Raw genomic sequence first — 12605 nt, forward strand, 5'->3', positions numbered from 1 at the left:
GTATAGTAGGTTTACAATATTGTTTTAGTTTCAGGTATACAACAAAGTGATTCAGTTATATTTTTTCTTCAGATTATTTCCTATTACAGGTTGTTAAAAGATATTGAATATAGTTCCCTCTGCTATACAATAAATCCTTGTTGTTTATCTGCTTTATGTATAGTAACTTGTATCTGTTAATTCTATACTTCTAATTTATCCTTCCCCCCTCCTTTCCCCTTTGATTACCATAAGTTTGTTTTCTGTGTCTTTGAGTCTGTTTCTGTTTTGTAGATAGATTCATTTGTATTATTTTTTAGATTTCATATTTAAGTGATATCATATAATATTTATCTTTCTATGTCTGACTTCCCTTAATATAATATTCCCTAGGTTGTTTCATGTTGTTGTAAATAGCAATATTTCATTCTTTTTTATGGCTGGGTAGTATTCCATTGTAGACATATACCACATCTTCTTAAACCAGTTGTCTGTTGATGGGCCTTGGGTTGTTTCCATGTCTTGGCTATTGTAAATAATGCCGCTATGAACATTGGGGTGCATGTATCTTTTCAGATTAGAGTTTTCATCTTTTCTGGATACATGCCCAGGAGTGGGATTGCTGGATCATATGGTAGCTCTACTTTTAGTTTTTTAAGGAACCTCCATACAGTTTTCCATAGTGGCTGCACCAATTTACATTTCTACCAAGAGTGCAGGAGGCTTTCCTTTTCTCCACACCCTCCAGCATTTATTATTTGTACACTTTTTGATGACATCCATTCCGACTGGTGTGAAATGATACCTCATTGTGGTTTTAATTTGCATTTCTCTAATAATTACGAAAGTTGAGCATCTTTTCATGTGCCTGTTGGCCATCTGAATGTCTTCTTTGGGGAACTGTCTATATCTTCTTTGGAGCAATGTCTACTTACTTCTGTGCATTTTTTGATTGGGTTGCTTCGTTTTTTTTGATATTGAGTTGTATCAGCTGTTTGTATATATTTTGGATACTAATGTCAGTCGTATTGTTTGCAAATATTTTCTCCCATTCCATATGTTGTCTTTTTCTTTTGTTAATGGTTTCGTTTGCTGTGCAAAAGCTTTTAAGTTTGATTACGTCCAATTTGTTTATTTTTGCTTTTATTTCTTTGGCCTTGGGAAACTGATCTAAGAAAATACAGCTACGATTTATGTCCGAGAATGTTTTGTCTATATTCTCTTCTGGGAGTTTTATGGTGTCATGACAAACCATTTTGAGTTTAGTTTTGCATGTGGTGTGATGAGAGGTTCTAATTTCACTGATTTACATGTAGCTATCCAGCTTTCCTAGCACCACTTGTTGATGAGACTGTCTTTTCTTCATTGTATATTCTTGCCTCCTTTGTCGTAGATCAATTGACCATAGGTGTGTGGGTTTATTTCTGGGCTCTGTTTTCTTTTCCATTGATCTATATGTCTATTTTTGTACCAACACCACGCTGTTTTGATTACTGTAGCTTTGTAGTATTGTCTGAAGTTTGGAATGATTATGCCTCTAGCTTTGTTCTTTTTCCTCACAGTTGTTTTGACATTTCTGGGTCTTTTGTGGTTCTGTATAAATTTTAGTATTATTTTTTCCAGTTCTTTGAGAAATGTCATGGGTATTTTGATAGGGATCACATTAAATCTGTAGATTGACTCCCTCTTGCAAGAGCACCAGAATCACAACTAACTGCTGAACAATCATCATCAGGAAGACACTAGAACTCAGCAAGGATACCCCATATCCAAAGACAAAGGAAAAGCCACAATGAGACAGTAGGAGGGGTGCAATCACAATAAAATCAAATCCCATAACCGTTGGGTGGGTGACTCACAAACTGGAGAACAGTTATACCACAGAGGTCCACCCACTGGAGTGAAGGTTCTGAGCCCCATGTCAGGCTTCCCAACCCGGGTGTCTGGCAATAGAAGGAGGAATTTCCAGATAATCAGACTTTGAAGGCTCACAGAATTTGATTGCAGGACTTTGACACGACTGGGAGAAACAGAGACTCCACTCTTGTAGGGCACACACAGGGTAGTGTGCACATCAGGACCGAGGGGGAAGGAGCACTGACCCCATAGGAGACTGAGCCAGGCCTGCCTGTTGGTGTTGGAGGGTCTCTTGCAGAGGCGGGGGGCAGCTCTGGCTCACTGCGAGGACAAGGACACTGGCAGCAGAAGTTCTGGGAAGTACTCCTTGGCGTGAGCCCTCCTGGAGTCAGCCAAACAACGAACAGGGAGGGAACGCAGCCCCACCCGTCAGCAGACAAGCATATTAAAGTTTTACTGAGATCTGCCCAGCAGAGCAACACCCAGATCTACCCAGCACCAGTCCCTCCCATCAGTAAGCTGGCACAAGCCTCTTAGATAGCCTTATCCACCAGAGGGCAGACAGCAGAAGCAAGAAGAACTACAGTCCTGCAGCCTGTGGAACGAAAACCACATTCACAGAAAGACAGACAAAATGAAAAGGCAGAGGACTACATACCAGATGAAGGAACAAGATTAAAACTTCAGAAAAACAACTAAATGAAGTGGAGATAGGCAACCTCCCAGAAAAAGAATTCAGAATAATGATAGTGAAGATGATCCAGGACCAAAGAAAAAGAAAGGAGGCAAAGATCGAGAAGATGCAAGAAATGTTTAACAAAGACCTAGAATAATTAAAGAACAAACAAACAGAGATGAACAGTACAATAACTGAAATGAAAACTGCACTAGAAGGAATCAATAGCAGAATAACTGAGGCAGAAGAATGGATAAGTGACCTGGAAGACAGATTGGTGAAATTCACTGCCACGGGACAGAATAAAGAAAAAAGAATGAAAAGAAATGAAGACGGCATAAGAGACCTCTGGGACAACATTAAACACACCAAGGTTCGCATTATAGGGGTACCAGAAGGAGAAGAGAGAAAGACCTGAGAAAATATTGGAAGAGATTATAGTCGAAATCTTCCCTAACATGGGAAAGGAAGTAGCCACCCAAGTCCAGGAAGCACAGAGAGTCCAAGGCACGATAAACCCAAGGAGAAACACACCAAGACACATAGTAATCAAATTGACAAAAATTAAAGACAAAGACAAATTATTGAAAGCAGCGAGGGAAAAACGACAAATAACATACAAGGGAACTCCCATAATGTTAACAGCTAATTTCTCAGCGGAAACTCTACAAGCCAGAAGGGAGTGGCATGATATATTTAAAGTGATAAAAGGAAAGAAACTACAACCAAGATAACTCTACCCGGCAAGGATCTCATTCAGACTCAGTGGAGAAATCAAAAGCTTTACTGACAAGCAAAAGTTAAGAGAATTCAGCACCATCAAACCAGCTCTACAAGAAATGCTAAAGGAACTTCTCTAAATGGGAAACACAAGAGAAGAAAAGGACCTACAAAAACAAACCCAATACAATTCAGAAAATAGTAATAGGAACATACATATTGATAATTACCTTAAATGTGAATGGACTAAATGCTCCAACCAAAAGACACAGGCTCACTGAATGGATACAAAAACAAGACCCATATATATGCTGTCTACAAGAGACCCACTTCAGACCTAGGGACACATACAGACTGAAAGTGAGGGGATGGAAAAAGATATTCCATGCAAATGGAAATCAAAAGAAAGCTGGAGTAGTACTACTCATATCAGATAAAATAGACTTTAAAGTAAAGAATGTTACAAGAGACAAGGAAAGACACTACATAATGATCAAGGGATCAATCCAAGAAGAAGATATAACAATTACATATGCACCCAACATAGGAGCACCTAAGGCAAATGCTAACAGCTATAAAAGAGGAAATTGGTCGTAACACAATAATAGTGGGGGACTTTAACACCTCACTTACATCAATGGACAGATCATCCAGACAGAAAATTAATAAGGAAACATAAGCTTTAAATGACACAACAGACCAGATAGATTTAATTGATATTTATAGGACATTCCATCTGAAAATAGCAGATTACACTTTCTCTCAAGTGCACATGGAACATTCTCCAGGATAGATCACATCTTGGGTCACAAATCAAGCCTTGGTAAATTTAAGGAAATTGAAATCATATTAAGCGTGTTTTCCGACCAAATGCTGTTAAGATTAGAAATAAATTATGGGGAAAAAACCGTAAAAAACACAAACACATGCAGGCTAAACAATACATTACTAAATAACGAAGAGATCACTGAAGAAATCAAAGAGGAAATCACAAAATACCTAGAGGCAAATGACAACAAAAACACGACAATCCAAAACCTGTGGGATGCAGCAATAGCAGTTCTAAGAGAGAACTTTGAAGCAATACAATCCTACCTCAAGAAACAAGAAAAATCTCAAATAAACAATCTAACCTTACACCTAAAGGAACTAGAGAAAGAAGAACAAACAAAACTGAAAGTTAGTAGAAGGAAAGAAATCATAAAAGAGCAGAAATAAACGAAATAGAAACAAATAAAACAATAGCAAAGATCAATAAGACTAAAAGCTGGTTCTTTGAGAAGATAAACAAAATTGATAAACCTTTAGCCAGACTCATCAAGAAAAGAGGGAGAGGACTCAAATCAATAAAATTAGAAATGAAAAAAGTTACAACGGACACCACAGAAATACAAAGCATCACGAGACTACTACAGGCAACTCTATGCCAATAAAATGGACAACCTGGAAGAAATGGACAAATTCTTAGAAAGTAATAACCTTCCAAGACTGAACCACGAAGAAATAGAAAATATGAACAGACCCATCATCACAAGCAATGAAATTGAAACTGTGATTAAAAATCTTCCAACAAACGAAAGTCCAGGACCAGATGGCTTCACAGGTAAATTCTATCAAACATTTAGAGAAGAGCTAACACCCATCCTTCTCAAACTTTTCCAAAAAATTGCAAGGGAAGGAACACTCCCAAACTCATTCTATGAGGCCACCATCACCCTGATACCAAAACCAGACAAAGATACTACAAAAAAAGAAAATTACAGACCAATATCACTGATGAATATAGATGCAAAAATCCTCAACAAAATACTAGCAAACAGAATCCAACAACACATTAAAAGGATCATACACCATGATCAAGTGAGATTTATCCCGGGGATGCAAGGATTCTTCAGTATACGCAAATCAATCAATGTGATACACCATATTAACAAACTGAAGAATAAAAACCATGTAATCTCAATAGATGCAGAAAAAACTTTTGACAAAATTCAACACCCATTTATGATAATAACTCTCCAGAAAGTGGGCATAGAAGGAACCTACCTCAGCCTAATAAAGGCTGTATATGACAAACCCACAGCAAACATCATTCTCAATGGTGAAAAACTGAAACCATTTCCACTAAGATCAGGAACAAAACAAGGATGTCCACTCTTGCCACTGTTATTCAACGTAGTTTTGGAAGTCCTAGCCACAACAATCAGAGAAGAAAAAGAAATAAAAGGAATACAAATTGGAAAAGAAGAAGTAAACCTGTCACTGTTTGCAGATGACATGATACTATACATAGAGAATCCTAAAGATGCCACCGGAAAACTACTAGATCAGTGAATTTGGTAAAGTTGCAGGATACAAAATTAATGCACAGAAATCTCTTGCATTCCTATACACTAACAACAAAAGATCAGAAAGAGAAATTAAGGAAACAATCCCATTTACCATTGCAACAAAAAGAATGAAATACCTAGGAATAAACCTACCTAAGGAGGTAAAAGACGTGTACTCAGAAAACTATATGACACTGATGAAAGAGATCAAAGATGACACAAACAGATGGAGAGATATACCATGTTCTTGGATTGGAAGAATCAATATTGTGAAAATGAATATACTACCCAATGCAGTCCAGAGATCAGTGCAATCCCTATCAAATTACCAATGGCATTTTTCACAGAACCAGAACAAAAAATCTTAAAATTTGTATGGAAACACAAAAGACCCCGAATAGCCAAAGCAATCTTGAGGGAAAAAATTGGAGCTAGAGGAATCAGGCTCCCTGACTTCAGACTAATACTACAAAGCTACAGTAATCAAAACTGTATGGTACTGGCACAAAAACAAAAATAGAGATCAATGGAACAGGATAGAAAGCCCAGAGGTAAAGCCACACATCTATGGTCAACTAATGACAAAGGAAGGATATACAATGGAGAAAAGACAGTCTCTTCAATAAGTGGTGCTGGGAAAACTGGACAGCTACATGTAAAAGAATGAAATTAGAACACTCCCTAACATCATACAGAAAAATAAACTCAAAATGGATTAAAGACCTAAATGTAATACAAGACACTATAAAACTCCTAGTGGAAAACATAGGAGGAACACTCTTTGACATAAATCACAGCAAGATCTTTTTTGACCCACCTCCTAGCGTAATGGAAATAAAGATAAACAAATGGGACCTAATGAAACTTAAAAGCTTTTGCCCAGCAAAGGAAACTATAAACAAGACAAAAAGACAACCCTCCGAATGGGAGAAAATATTTGCAAACGAATCAGCAAAGGAGTAATCTCCAAAATATTAAAACAGCTCATGCAGCTCAACATTGAAAAAACAAACAACCCAATCAAAAAATGGGCAGAAGACCTAAATAGACATTTCTCCATAGAAGACATACAAATGGCCAAGGTGCACATGAAAAGCTGCTCAACATCACTAATTATTAGAGAAATGCAAATCAAAACTACAGTGAGGTATCACCTCACACCAGTTAGAATGGGCATCAACACAAAATGTACAAACAACAAATGCTGGAGAGGGTGTGGAGAAAAGGAAACCCTCTTGCACTGTTGGTGGGAATGTAAACTGATACAGCTACTATGGAGAAGAGTATGGAGGTTCCTTAAGAAACTAAAAATAAAATTACCATATGATCCAGCAATCCCACTACTGGGCATATACACAGAGAAAACCATAATTCAAAAAGAGACATGCACCCCATTGTTCATTGCAGCACTGTAGCCAGGTCCTGGAAGCATCCTAAATGCCCATCGACAGACAAATGGATAGAGAAGATATGGTAAATATATATAATGGAATATTACTCAGCCATAAAAAGGAATGAAATTGGGTCATTTGTAGAGACATGGATGGACCTAGATAGAGCCTGTCATACAGAGTGAAGTAAGTCAGAAAGAGATAAAGAAATATCGTATGTTAACGCACATATGTGGAATCTAGAAAAATGGTACAGATGAACTGGTTTGCAGGGCAGAAATAGAGACACAGATGTAGAGAACAAACGTATGGACATCAAGGGGGGAAAGCGGTGGGCGGGTGGGGATGGTGGTGTGATGAATTGGGCAATTGGGATTGACATGTATTCACTGATGTGTATAAAATTGATGACTAATAAGGACCTGCTGTATAAAAAATAAGTAAATCTGTAGATTGCTTTGGGTAGTATAGCCATTTTAGCAATATTAATTATTCCAATCCAAGGGCATGGGATATCTTCCCATTTCTTTGAATCATCTTTAGTTTCCTTTATCAATGTTTTATAGTTTTCTGCTTATAGGTCTTTCACCTGCTTGGTTAAATTTATTCCTAGGTTTTGGGTTTTTTGGTTTTTTTGATGTGATTTTAAATAGGATTTTTTTTTTACTTCCTCTTTCTGATATTTCATTGTTAGTGTAAAGAAATACAACAGATTTCTGTATATTAATTTTGTATCCTGCTACCTTCACATTCCAATGTGAAAATAATGCCAATCTTGTATATGCCAATTTTAACTAGCCTCAAAATTTATAAAGTAAAAATAGAACCATAAGAAAATTATAAATGTCCCTCACGATAGTGGAGATTGCAAGAAAACTTTCAAAGAAACTAGGAGAGAAGGAAGATTTAAACAGCAAAAGTAACAAGATTGTTTTAAAGTTCAAGTTAAAGAGGGTATTTGGTTATAAAAGAAAGCCTTAGCCTTTGATAGGCTAGGGATGATAGATGAATGGACTATAAGAAGGAAAATTAGATACACAAAACGTAAAACAGACAACTAAAACTTAGACTCTATGCTTTGGAAAGGTAAAATTTGCAATTTGCTAAAATGCCAGCAGGGGGCAGAAGATTCCAAATGTGATATTTTACTGCCACCTATTGTTAAGAGCTGGAAGGCTTTATAAAGATTATCAAAAAAAATAATGTTTATTATGAGGATGAACAAACTGAGGACTAGGAAAGATATTACTTTCCAGGGTCACACACCTAGTAAGTGTCAGAGGCAGAACTCATATCTATCTCTTGGTTCATCTTTAATAGGCCATATTCAAAGAGGGAAAAAGGAAATTCAGATGAAATTGTTGGTTTTTCAGTCTTGCTCTCCCAATAATTATTTTTAGTTTTCTTAAATAGTGCAAGGTTTGATGAAGCCTAGGATTGATTCTGTTTTGATTTTTTTTTTTAATTAATGAATTTATTTATTTTTTGGCTGCGTTGGGTCTTCATTGCTGCACGTGGGCCTTCTCTAGTTGTGGCCATCAGGGGCTACTCTTTGTTATGGAGCACGGGCTTTTCATTGCGGTGGCTTCTCTTGTTGTGGAGCATGGGCTCTAGGCACGCAGGCTTCAGTAGTTGTGGCATGCGGACTCAGTAGTTGTGGCTTTTGGCTCTAGAGCGCAGGCTCAGTAGTTGTGGCACACGGGCTTAGTTGCTCCGTGGCATGTGGGATCTTCCTGGACCAGGGCTCGAACCCGTATCCGCTGCATTGGCAGGTGGATTCTTAACCACTGCACCACCAGGGAAGTCCAGCTGTTTTGATTTTTAAACATGATGGTTGAGCTGGATCTGGATTTCAGTAGAAATAGTTTCTTTGTATTTGAGTGACTGTTAGAATGCAAGAACTTCTCAAGTTACAAGTAGAGTCCTCCATCCTTGAGACTATAGCATTCCCCTTCCCCCCACACACAAATGTTCTGTGTGTGTGTGTGTGTGTGTGTGTGTGTGTGTGTGTGTGTGCGCGCGCGCGCACGCCTGCCTACGGTCCCCAGTTCTTTAGTAAGCAATGTTCGTGACATTCAGGGAAGTGTCATTGTCACTAGGTGCCTTCCTATTGTCATCCTCACCATTGTTAAGGGCATTTTTACCTCTGCCTATGGCTGTAACAAGTGGATTATCAGCTTCTGAAAGTGGGAAAATAGTAGAACTAAAAAAAAATTAAAAACTGATTTTTCAGGGGAAAAAGACAAACTGTTGGCTATACCAGTCATAGAAAGAGTATTAAAGGCAAATGCACAAAATAGGAAATAAGGGAGAAATAGCCATAAAAGCAGAGGGAACTAAAAGGATAACAAAAGACTGTTTTGTCCAATTCCATATGAATAAATTTGAAAACTTTTCTAAGAGAATACAATTTACCCAAACTGAAGTTTTAAAATATAAACAGATTTCTCTAGGAAAAAAATTGTCAGATTGCTGCCAACCCTGACAAATTACTCCAATATATAGTTTCACAGGGCAATACTTCTAAACCTTTAAAGGGCAGATAATTCTAATGCCTAGCAAGCGAAGAACCTAGGAAGAGAAGAAAACTTCTAAATTGTTTTTGTCAAGCTAAAAAAACCTGATAAGGATTGGCACAAAGAAAAAATTGAAAGGGTATCTTGAAAAAGAATATTAATGCAAAAATTCTAAATAAAATGTTATCACTGTGAATTCAGCAGCACTTTAATAGACTCATACACCATAACCAAATGTTTAACGTTAGGGCATCTATTGGTATAATTAATCATTTGGCTGGGTCTAGAGAGGGATCCTAGGGAAGAAAATCATTTGCTTCTAATTCCATAGACGCTGAAAAGGCATTGGTCAAATTCAGTACCCATTCTTGGTGAGGGGAAAAAAGGGACATAATCTAATAATGTATACCCCAACATAATCTGTGCCCCAAAGCCAGCATCATGTTTAGTAGGGAGATGCTAGAAGCATTTAATATGGCACTGGAGGAATTAAATGTACATATAAGTATTATAAAGGAGGTTGCATCAGCACTATTTGCAGACATTATGATCACATTCCCAAAAAACTAAATCAACTAAAAACTACTAGAAATAAGGAATTTAGTAAAGGAGCAGTGTGTAAACAAATCAATCAGGACAAAAAATTAATTATATATTCAAATATATATGTCTGTAACTGCTAATACCAACATAGTGCTTATCATGGGTCAGGCACTGTTCTAAAGGTTTTACATGTATTAACTCTTGCAGTGTTCACCATAACCCCATGGGGTATATACTATTATGATCTTCATTTAGAAATAAGGAAATGGAGTCAGAGAGATGTAAAATAACATTTTCTAGAGCAGAATTTGAACCCAGGCAGGCTAGTCCCAGAATTCATGCTTTTTTCCACTAGGGCCATAGTGGTTCTTGATATATAAAAGGAGGGGTGTGGGATCATTTACAATGACAACAAAAAATACCTAAGCATAAATTAAACCAAAAATGTGTATTAGTAATATGAAGACCATTTAAAATGCCCTGAAAGGATGCAAAAGAAGGCTTGAACAAATGGAAAGAGTTATTATAGAAAATAAAAATTCCATTAGAAAAAAGAATGGGAGATAAAGCATATGAAAATTCTAGGCTTAGATCGCTCTTGGAAGAAAGAGGACAGGTAATTAGAAGGGCTTGGGATATCAAGGGAGAGTTTTTACGTTTGTGAGATTTGAACAAGTTTATATAGGTCGAGAGGAAGATACCAGTTCAGAGGGAGAAGCTGAAAATAAGGGAAATGGAAATAATTGGAGGGAAATCAGAGGTGAGGGAGAGGCAGTGGGTGAAGGTTTCAAACACCTTTTCCGTCGACACAGGAGGGAAGGATTGGAGTAGATACAGATTTTTGTGGGAAAAGGGATGGACAGGTAGTTAGTTGTAGGATCTGATTTTAATGACTTTCCTAGGTGAAGGAGGTGGCAAGATCTCAGAGTAAAGGGAAACTGTGCAGAGTGGCATTGCTTTGGAATAGCTGCTGAGAGAGATGGAAAAAGAAATGGATCCAAGATAAGTGAAAGGGTTGAGGAGTAATGAGCCCCAGGTAAATTGGAAACTGGGAGTTGGTAAGAGCCCCTGTGTGAATAGTTACACAGTGTTTTTCTGCTTCAGTGATGGAGATGCGAAGATGGTTTCCTGAAGGGCACTTACGTTGTCGGGGCCTCAGGTTTGGCAGTCCAGGAGAGACTATAGAGTGAAAATGCTCAGACAAAACAGTTCAAGTGATGGATGGGGAAGAAGAGGCAACTGAAAAAGCTTAGCAACCAGAGGAAAATGACGGGATCTAGGCATTAAAGAAATTAAACTAAATCTCTTAATGAGATCAATGAATAAGTAGTATAAAAGGTGAGGAATCAGAAGAATTGGAGGTTTTGAGCAGAGACAAAATTATTATTAAGATTTCAGAGCTGGAGTTCTTGCTGATAACAAGTGTGGACATGTGTGGAGGTGGTTTAAGTGAACTGCAGGTTTCTAGAGTAAATGTCAAAAAAATCATACAAGTGACCGTGTTGGACACTGAACTGTTCAACATGATTAACAGAGGAAAAACAGAGAAGAATTGAGCTAGGTGACAGCCCTCAGTCAATGGGGAAAATGGCTTGGAAGATATTAGGTGACACACGGAGAAGAAAAGGTGGTAGAGCTAGCTGGCACGAGTATCATAAAGGCAGAGAGTTTTGCATGGGGCTGAAGGAGAGAGTGGATGGGGAAGTGGGAATCAGGAGGAAGGTGTGCATTGTGGGATAGTTGAAGAGAAAAGGCGGGCTCCACTTGAAAAGGACTAAAAGAAATGGTGTTGGAAGACAATTTAGACTTCAGATTGGGCAGAAAGAAAAGGAGGCAGTATTTATTGATCACCTCTATGCAAAACACTGATATAATTAGCCTTCACAACAGCACCCCCCCCCCTTTTTTTTTTTTTTTTTTTTTTTTTTTGCAAGTCTCCCTGGTTGAGAGGAGAAAGGCTCAGCGGATGGCTCACAGGGCCAGCTGCTCTGCAGCATGTGGGATCCTCCCGGACCAGGGCACGAACCCGTGTACCCTGCATCTGCAGGCGGACTCTCAACCACCAGGGAAGCCCCCACAACAGCCCTTTTATAATCCTTTCCACTTTAGGGATAAAGAAGTGGGTTTAGAAATCACCAGTGTTAAAAGATACACTGAGGTTGGGCTTCCCTAGTGGCACAGTGGTTGAGAGTTTGCCTGCAGATGCAGGGGACACGGGTTCGAGCCCTGGTCTGGGAGGATCCCACATGCCGCGGAGCAACTGGGCCCATGAGCCACAGCTGCTGAGCCTGCGCGTCCAGAGCCTGTGCTCCGCAACAAGAGAGACCGAGATGTTGAGAGGCCCGCGCACCGCGATGGGGAGTGGCCCCACTTGCCACAACTAGAGAAAGCCCTCGCACAGAAACGAAGACCCAACACAGCAAAAATAAATAAATAAATTACTAAAACTCCTACCCCCAACATCTTCTTAAAAAAACATAAAAAAGATACACTGAGGCATATTAAAATTTTTAAGAGTTTATTTGAGCATTTATGGATTCTAATTGGGTAGAGACAAGCTGGAAGTAGTTAGGAGCACTCCACCAAAGGAGCC

This window comes from Lipotes vexillifer, unplaced genomic scaffold (assembly GCF_000442215.2).
Source record: "Lipotes vexillifer unplaced genomic scaffold, Lipotes_vexillifer_v1.1 scaffold58, whole genome shotgun sequence".
In the NCBI taxonomy this organism is placed as follows: Eukaryota; Metazoa; Chordata; class Mammalia; order Artiodactyla; family Lipotidae; genus Lipotes; species Lipotes vexillifer.